The sequence below is a fragment of the Etheostoma spectabile genome, chromosome 6 (genome assembly GCF_008692095.1).
Source record: "Etheostoma spectabile isolate EspeVRDwgs_2016 chromosome 6, UIUC_Espe_1.0, whole genome shotgun sequence".
Taxonomy (NCBI): domain Eukaryota; kingdom Metazoa; phylum Chordata; class Actinopteri; order Perciformes; family Percidae; genus Etheostoma; species Etheostoma spectabile.
This window is the reverse complement of record NC_045738.1, coordinates 3,818,970-3,828,635: the sequence shown is the minus strand read 5'-3', so window position 1 is coordinate 3,828,635 and position 9,666 is coordinate 3,818,970. Positions and strand designations below refer to the sequence as shown.

The 9,666-nt window shown below is 40.1% G+C and overlaps 1 protein-coding gene and 1 long non-coding RNA gene across 2 annotated transcripts in view; one reads left to right on the top strand and one right to left on the bottom strand.

Moving 5' to 3' along the window:
- Positions 1 to 7,618, bottom strand: part of LOC116690858 (uncharacterized) — a 13,550-nt gene extending 5,932 nt beyond the window's left edge. Inside the window, exons 1-2 of the long non-coding RNA XR_004332375.1 lie at positions 7,439 to 7,618; positions 1,214 to 1,221 (exon numbers count right to left, since the gene is read on the bottom strand). This is a non-coding gene — a long non-coding RNA (uncharacterized LOC116690858). The remainder of the gene's footprint in view (positions 1 to 1,213; positions 1,222 to 7,438) is intronic.
- The window catches only part of mal2 (mal, T cell differentiation protein 2), an 871,414-nt gene that overhangs the window by 678,106 nt on the left and 183,642 nt on the right, over positions 1 to 9,666 (top strand). The window lies entirely within an intron of this gene.

Genomic DNA, 9,666 nt, shown 5'->3' with positions numbered 1-9,666 from the left:
AAATTGCACGTCAAAATGACACATTGTCAATATTTTTAGAGACATTTTCAGAGGAGCCAATGTCTTATTAAGGGGGAGCCGAGCTCCCACTAGCTCCCCTGTTGTTTGTGCCCTGTCTCTACGCCTCCCAAATGTATCAAAAACTTGCACAGCCACACTTTGGGACTGTGAAAAGGTTTCTTTGCCTCATGTTTAAATTGACAAAGGCTATTACTTCAAATATGTCACATATAACAAACAGCACCAGCCAAGCAAGAAATGTCTTTACATAAGAACAATATGGATAGGGCCGACACTTGTATTTCCGTAGTCAGTTAATGCTTATGTCAAGGAAGGATGGTATTGTAATGCAACAAAGTTTAATCTGTCCCTTTCATTTTTGTCCGCTGTAGCCTAAATTTTAATTATGAAAGTCAAACTTTGCTCCCATATTAACATATGCATTGTAAGAACGGTCTTGTGTGACTCCTAATGACATCAATCTACATCTTCTTGAACAAACCACACCGTGCTAAGTTAAAGTGCAACTTGGATAGAAAACAAAATGGACAAATTCATATGAGCAATATGAAGAGAGAATATAAAACAAATGAAGATGTTGGCTGAACATTTCCCAGCTTGACATCTTTCTAGTCATTCCCTTGCGCAAACAATAAACCTTGGCATTGTTAGCCAGAATTTCTTTGTTGAAATGAGAACAATTTTTTGTTTTAATATACATGCGGATACAAAACAGAATTGCAAGAAAATGTAACATTAGCGTAGAAAAGTAATGTCCTTCTGCACTAAAATGTCCTTCTTCTTGTGTAGGGGTGCATTTGAATATAGTTGCAAAAATTCTAATGCTTTAAGCACAGCATCGGGATGTTCTTCAAAATAGGCAAATTGGGACACCTTCGTTGATATGGAGATGCTTTTGGCAGAGGGAAATGGCACGCCTCATATATTATGCTAAAAACATACACATTTGAAAGAAAAGTCTGATGCTGTGAGCAGGAACATTGGGGTAAATTGGCACATCCAACCAGCTTTACATTAATTGTGCTTGTGCTATTGTCAGGGCTTTGCACAGTGACAGACACATGGGTGATGGCTGACACATGTTTTTGGAGAAGTTTAAAATTCAAACGCTCCTCATGCATGGATACAGACACCTGGGATAATCAACTGGCTGTGTGTATGTGCTGTTAGCGGCATGCAACGCTGTTTTTACCCATAAGCCTCTCTGCCCCTGCCTGTCTTGCTCTCTGATGTCAGGTACACTGTCATGTTTGCTGACTGATTAGGAACCGTCTTGGTAGGAGAGAGAAACACACTGTAGCTACATTTTTATAAAAAGAGGTTTAAATTATGGAGGCGAGCTATTTATTTCCATTTTCAGTTTGAGCTGTGTGGCTGATCTCAGTGCTATTAAAAATTCATTCACTGGTAATACCCTCCCACTCGTCCTTTTCCATCTCCTTTCGCCTGTCTCCCTCTGTAGCGCTCATTTTCTCAATGGTATCTCTGTCTCTTTGTGTCAGTTCACTTCATTTTATTGGCATGGGGTGTGATTCACTGTCTCTATCTCTCTTTGTTCAGTTTTCTTCTCCTTTCATTCTGTGCCCCCATCCCTCTCTCGCCTCTCTCTTCAAATATCTGGCATGGAATCGAGACAGGAGAGCGCCTGCTGTTTTTCTGACACGCTCTTCCTTCCTTAAATCAAAACCAACTGAGGCAAAATCAGGTTATTACCTTAGCTGTGTTTCTTCTCACTCCCTCTCATCCATTCTTCCATTTTTGTTCAAGGTCTATGAAATCCTACTCTTTGAGAAGAAACAGAGGGCAGCTGGTCAGTCAGAGGAATGGGTTCAAGCTGGATTGGAAAGGGTATTGCTGCATGAATAAAGCCGGGGGAAAACACACACACACACACACACACACACACACACACACACACACACACACACACCACCCACACACACACACACACACACACACACACACACACACACACACACACACACACATAACAAGTCTCATCATGCAGGGTTGGTGTGGACTGTCTGGCCTGGTATGTGTGGTCAGATGTGATTTTTTCCACAGCCTTTCATCTTAGAGAAATAAGCATCGACCACAACTTAAACTTGTCTGTGTGTGATGTTAGAAAGAGCAAGCTGCATACACACTGCAAATGAACTTTTAGGTATAGAGAAATGATAGAGGGAGAGATGAGGAAGTGGACCAGCAGGGAATAAGGGAGGATTAGAAATGCTAGATAAACAAACCAACATGACTTCAAATAACTTGTCAAAGAGAGAGAGAGAGAGAGAGAGAGAGAGAGAGAGAGAGAGAGAGAGAGAGATGGGGAGGAAGAGATGGATAATGAAAGAGGTAGCAATAAAACAGGACCTAACTTTGGGAAAAGGTGAAAGTGCTGGATGGAGGGATGGACAAGAGAGAGAGAAAGCAGAGTTTTTTTATGGATAGAAAGCTTCAAAAAGTCTGCTCTGAAGTAATAGATGGATGGATGGAAAAAAATGAAAGAAATTATAATAAATAGAACAGGCTGGAGAGTTGAAGGAGAGTAGCCTAAAAGAGCAAGGACGGTCAGTAAACAGCATGGCAGAGAGTAAAGTCATAAACAACCGCTACTAAAGACGGATGAAAAAAGATGGTGGAACGGCTGTATCAGTGATGGATTATTAGTGATGCTGAGGGATGGATGAATGATTGGAGGAGAAGAGAGGGCTGGAGAGTTGTAAACAAGTCTGAATAACCTCATAACAGAAACAGGCAAATCCACAGGAGGAAGAAGGATGGATGGTAGGTTGTTGCAGAAGATAAAAGAAAGTCAGAATAAAGTAACCTTGAAGTGGAATAGAAAGATAGAGGAAAAATAAAAGATTGACGGAAAAGTAAGGTAACCACCCATAGCAACTTTACAGGGTAAATGACAGGATAGACAACACAGAAACAGAATGAAGAATGATATAAAAAATATGAAAAGGTTTGCAATAAGATTTAAAAGGTTGTGAACTAAAAAGATGCATGGAATTTGACTTTCTACAAGTTTTGGACATGTAAATTAAATAACATTTTCATTGAGGCTAAGATATATAGAGACCAGTGAATAATTCAGAGCGGTGGGAGAAATGCTTACACGTGTGTGTATGTGTGTGTCTGTGTGTACTTGTGTTCGTCTTGTGTCACTATACAAGGCCCATGAGACGGGGTCAGCCTGACACTGTTGTGTCTTTGCCCCGCTAGCGACAGCTCCACAACGTTATCACAAGACTTGCCTTCCACACAACAGACCTAATGAACACACTTGACCACTTGTCCACAGAAAATCCAAGAAAAGAAATGCAAATGTAAGAGTGTAGAATGTAAATGTACAGCCTCATTTAAAACCGCAGCTCAACAGCCACATTATCATCATTTTTCACCAAAGTGTGACTATGATTTATTCAGCTGAAATACATTTGGAGCCTTGCACGCTATAGGGAGGTGTCTTTCTTTCCAGTCCAATTCACCTGTTATATCTTTGAACTGGAAAAAGTGGTTATGAGCTTCCGCATGTATGGGGAAAAAAGCAAATTCCCAAAAAAAAGCTCCATTCATACTGGTCAGGATCAAACCCTTTTGAAGGGAGAATGTTTACCACTGAGCCACCGTGAGACTGCTATTATTTCACTCTTCTGACAAAATGTGATGGTAGTAACTGTGCTCTTTCACAGGTGTTGCTTGAGGCAATATTGTTTGTTTGTTAGTAGGCCGGAACAGTGTTCATGCACCCCTGAGTAATAATTCATTTGACAAAATTTGCAGTTTCATACATACATTTGTTTTAAAAATAGCCAAATATCCATTTGAGTGTTTCCCCTAGCTCTCAGCAGCACAACACAATGAGTCTATGCACAGGGCAACTGTCTGTGGTTAGTCCACATGTCTGTAATACCAGCAGGACATTCTTCTACCATCTGATCAAGTCAGTTGAACAGGTGAAGATCACATAGCCGGTAGCCCACCAGTTACTAACAGACTCTGTAGAAGAATACATTCAAGCTAATTTTAGAATGGAATTTTGTGTGGTGTTAGCATCCCCCCACCCCCTACCCCCCTCCAGAAATCCAAACTGTTTAATTGCTGTACTTTGCTGATGTTACATTAATGCTCAAACCATGAAACAACTCGATTGAACTCTATTTATAAAACTGTTTAAGAATTTTTTTTTTAGTCCGGGATTAATGAATTCATGACTTTTTCAAACAACCTCCCCATTCCCCAGTGGTGCAGGACAAAACAAGGCTGTGCTGTATTCACCCCAGCAGCCCATCCTCTCTAACCTGTAAATGACTGTGTGCACACAGACTGGATCACACTAGCTTCATGTGGTAAGCCACTTCCCTAACAGGGACAGGGTCTACTCAGGAGAAATAAGCCATTTCCTGTATCCTGGGGGAAAGATATGCCCAACTGTGAAATGCAGTAATTCTTTCCAGTTGGTGGGTGGATTTTTAAAACAATCTTTTTAGACGATGTACAGTACTCAAAAGAAAAATGCTTAGCAATTAACAGTCCCTTAAACTCTGGTTTCTACTGGTATAATTTCTTTAAAACATGCACATGTATACAGTTTATACAAGAAAATATCACATATCTTTACCAAAAACATCTATGTATGCTTTTTCTACTATGCTTTTAGGATATGTTGTATGACGTTTATGGACACTATTTCATTTGGTAATCCTGTATCAATATGGCACATACTACATGCAGTTATAGATTTTTATAGATACATTTTAAAGTAATATACTGTAAGTAAATATAGCTCCATCTTGCCGATGTGTAAGCCTGAAGGCTCATTGGAAAGATGAACAGAAATACAACAGTGGTTTGAAGATGGAGAGATTTCTTTTTTTAGATTAAAATGATTTGTTGGTTGAAGTATTGTCAATCCTCAGCATCATTTAAGTACTTTAGTTGCATCTTTTTGATAAAATGTTTGAAATATGTGCACTCATCCAGCCCTTTCTTTCAATCATCAGAATCTAAAATAAATGTGGTAACAGTCTGACTGTGGTTGTAAACACAGCACCAGAAGATGCTTTACTTGAAGTTGTGAAGAATCCTCTTTCAGTGGTAGATGTACGTGAAGTGTATCTTCTGCTTGTTTATCAGGCTGATCATCTTGGAGATGTTGTGAGAAAAGACACTGTCCTTAATTGCTTTGTATCAAATCTCTGCAAAACACATGGCTCGCTATCACTTTGTCATATAATTTGATGTCTATCATGAATGCTATTGCAAACTTGGGTATGCTAATGACGTGATCTAATCTCCATGACAGCTTATTTTGGAGGCTAAGTCCTCCAGATCTTCAGTGATATGCATGTTGCACATTGTTAATATTCTATCAGGCAAGTAAAGAAACAAAACAAAGATATGGATGTTTAAAAATAAGATGTTTTTCTTACAATATAGTGTATTTCATTAATTATGCACAAATAATCAAATATTTAACACACATATAAAGTGTGTGAGTTAGTGAGATCATAAATACACAATGAGCTTGAGCTACATATGATGTGATAAGTGTTAATGCTTTGGCTGGATCATTTATAAATCCTATAAAACTTTTTAACCAGTTTATAGAAGTAGCCTCACAAGGTATTTTCAAACACTTTCCAATTTCCAAGCCTGACCTTGTGCATGCAAACGTGTGTGTGTGTGTGTGTGTGTGTGTGTGTGTGTGTGTGCGTGTGCGTGTGTGAGATAAAGAAGCATTCCAGCCACAGTAGAGGCATGTCCTGGCTAATCCAGAGGCCAAAACACACAGGCAGTTAAGTTTCCATGACCTCAACTCCATGCTGTTCGAGCATGCACACGCGTACTGTACACACATACGCAAACACACAATATTTTTTCTCGTTGATTTTTTTTTCTTCTTTATCCCTTCCTGCTGTCTTTCATCGTTTCTCTCGCTGTTGCCTTCTCTCTCTGAATTGCGACATTTTTTGTCAATTACCATTTAGTTTATTGTTAACCCACCGAGGAAAAGCAAAGTGGGTTCTGCAATACCACAGGAGTTCTGTCATCTTCAGAACAATTACATCAATTAGCTCACATTTAAATGGCTTCCAGAGAAGAGCAGCTAGGCCAATAACAGTCCAATGAAGTGACAACCAACCAATTAATCTCAGTCTAATTGCTCAGTAGGTACAGTCAATCAGGCATAATCTCCCTCTGTCTCCCTCTGCTTTCTTTCTTGCTTTCAGCACACATTCTGTCAGCTGTCAATCTTACATAAACTCGCCTTTCCACCCCTCTAGACACGGAGGTGCATTCCAGTGTGTTGACATCACGGCCATGCTGCGAGTCAGCACATTGGGGCTTCTAACATAACACTGAGAGAAACTGTGTTGACAAGAAGAAACACTTTATAGAGAGAGGCAACTATAAGACAGAGAGAGGGAGCAGTATGAAAAGATAAGTAGAGAGAAATGTACAAATGGAACAGAAACTTGTTTATTTTTCAAGCAATGGGATGCACAATCTATAATCCAAAACTGACTTTGTTGCTTCACATTCATTTAAAAGCTAAATGTGTGCTTGCAGCTTAGATGAATGAACACAAAGACAAACATTATAGCTCACTGCCACAGTCTGTAAGCAGCAGACTGATGATAGATTGCTGTAACACGGTGCCACATCTTAGAGCCTGTCTTTGAACTAATAGTTTCACAAGCTCAAATGTTTTCTTATGTGTCGTGTGAGATTTACAGCATGCTTCTATGCATCTTTCGGCTTCTGGCAATGAACTCTTGCACATGTACTGAGAAACACATGCTATATTGTAAAGTGCAGGGCTATGCAGCCAGGGAACCTTTTAGCATTTTACTACAAAAAGTCCATGTGGCGCTAATCCAAAAACATTTAATTTGTTATAGGTAGTGGTTTATGAAGAAATAACAGGCAAAGAATTATCAAGAGTCCTCGTTAGAAGGGTAAGAAGAAGTGGTCTAGATGGCAAAACTGTAAAGTGCAACCATTAGAATGCTGCTTATGTCTGGCTCTCATTCGACCTTGTTGGGGTATTCATAAAAACAAAAAACACATTTCAAATAGTAATCAAGTGTGAATGTGTTCCTGTTTCAGTGTTATTCATACCGGTGCATTAATCATTGAAAGTATTATTTCTTTACCAATGCCATTAGAGATCACAATTCAATGGCACCTGTAATCCCCACTTCCTGAATTCCTTTTTGTTGTTAAATCAAATTCCCATAATTGACTCATGTCTCAGTCATAGGTATGCCAGTCTATAAACATACAAATGTACAATTTAAACTGCATTTATCATCACATAACACCTTTACATTAGTCATTATTAAACTGATGGTTCAGAGTCATTTCACCCCAGGGTCCTTGGCACCATCACCTCGAGCCAATAAACCTAATAAATGTGGAATGTCTGATGTCTGAGTAAATCTAACATGACAATTTAAAGGGGTCCCTTAAAACTTCAAAACTGAATTTGTGAACATGATCAAGGAACATTACACCAAGATGTCAGTGTCACAATACAGCCTGCTTACTTTCCGTATGAGCCCACAGTAGAATTGCAATTAGTTGTTAATACTCTTGCTCTGTGCTGGAGAGAAGCCGTACAGAGATCAACAAAATGGCAGAGTTTGAGGTTAGCATCGAACTCAACAATGAGTGGCTCAATTTCGAAGGTTGCCCGTACCTATTCAAGCCTGAACTCACGGACGAGGTGCTACAACTAATGGAGGACAATCGTAGAGCTAGCTAGCAGCGCTGGCAGCAGAGAGGAGAAGCCATCAGGCAAGTGTTATAAACTCCTGGTGTACTTACAAGCTTTCTAAACGTCACTGTAAGATCATTAACATCAGCTATGGGGACAGGTCGGTGTGCAGATGGTTCTCTGTGTCATTTACTGTAAAAACACACTTACTTGAGCAAAAACTTGACATAGAATTCCTTGCAGGCAGGAATGCACTGAACAAAGTAACAGGAATGCCATTTGACATAATGGTATGCACAAAAATACATTGCATGTTACCATGTTTTCAACACATTTGTGGACAACAAAGCAATGCACACCACATGCATCTGCTGAAAACTCTCCAATTGTTTCAGTAATTCCGATGAATATCTTCACTTAGTCATTGGAGACTGTGTTTTGAATGCTAAACATTCTGTTTGAAGTTGTCTCAAACACACACAACAGTTTTCTGTTAAGTGACCGTGGAAGAGTAATAAAATTCACCGCTTCCCAAAAATAACAATATCTGCACACATATTGCTAGATATTTTATTGTTAAAATGTGTATCCTTTGACTTTTCTCATTACATGAATATAAAATCAGCTTCACCACTGTTACAATTCTAAGATTTAGTTTGTATAAGAACCCAGCTGGTGAAGGTCAGAGTGGATGACATCATGTCTTGTCATGAGAAACAGGACTTTCAAGCCAGGGAGTGGAGTTTACTTTCCGGGGGAAAACAAAAGACTTTAACCCAGAAAATGCAAGATCCTTTGGAGTGTTTTAATCCAAACCACGACAATTTTCCTATACTTAACTCTGAAGTCGTTTTGGTGCCTAAACTTCACTTTCGTTGCCGCGTAAAATTCACTTTCTGTTGCCTAAACTTAACGTAATGTCCACCAAAATTACCGCCAGCTCCCAGCGCTCTATATCCGGCTAAAAGTCACCTATTCTCAGAGGTCTGTAGCCGCGCATCACAAAGCTCTGTAGCGGCGTAAAACAACTGGCAACTGCTGCTTGGCGTCACGGAACTTGTAGCTGAACACTGTAGCCGGCGTCACGTGACCAGGCGGCGGTCTCCTAGTTTTGTAGGATATCTTACATTTTGGTGTGCATAGATTTTCGTACTATATCATACAGACCCGTTGAGAATGCGCTGAGAATGGTAAAACACATCTTCTCAGTCATTAGTTGAAATCCACAGCGTCATGAGTGCATGTTATGTGCCTTATGTGGTGGTGTGGCTTAAGTGACATAAAATATTGTTTTCCCTCACTGATGTTTAATTGTTCCCCAACCGATCAGCTTGTTCCCTTTTTCATTCTGGTTCCCACCACTAATTAGGAATGGGATTTAACTGCCGATGACTTTTGTGCAGGATCAGAACACACCCAGCCATTATAGAAAACCCAGGGACCCATAATGTGGTGTGGGCTTGGCCGCTAAAACCATGGGGTGGAGAGACAGGAGGGGAAGGGAGGGGAGAGCTGGTAGCAGTTTCTCTCGGTTGCTCTTTGAATTGTGTGTTGTGTCCGTTCTGGCCTTTGGCCTGTCATGATAGGTTTCTCTCCACCCATTTTGAAATATTTTTCTGTTTGTTTCCTCTGCTCTCCCACTCTTTTTTTGTCTCTCTGTTTCTCTCTTGTCTGCCAGTCTCACCTCCTACTTTACCCACCAAAATCTCTCTCACACACTCTCTCTCTCTCTCCCACACTCTCTTGCTGCAGTAAGACCTAATATGAACTTTTGACAGGAGCTGGGATCTTTGTTTAATTGCCAGTGTTACTGTGAATGCCCTCATAAATCTATTGCTGTAATGCCTTTGAAACGCCTTCTAGGCCTCGCAATCAGACACACACACACACACACACACACACACACACACACACAC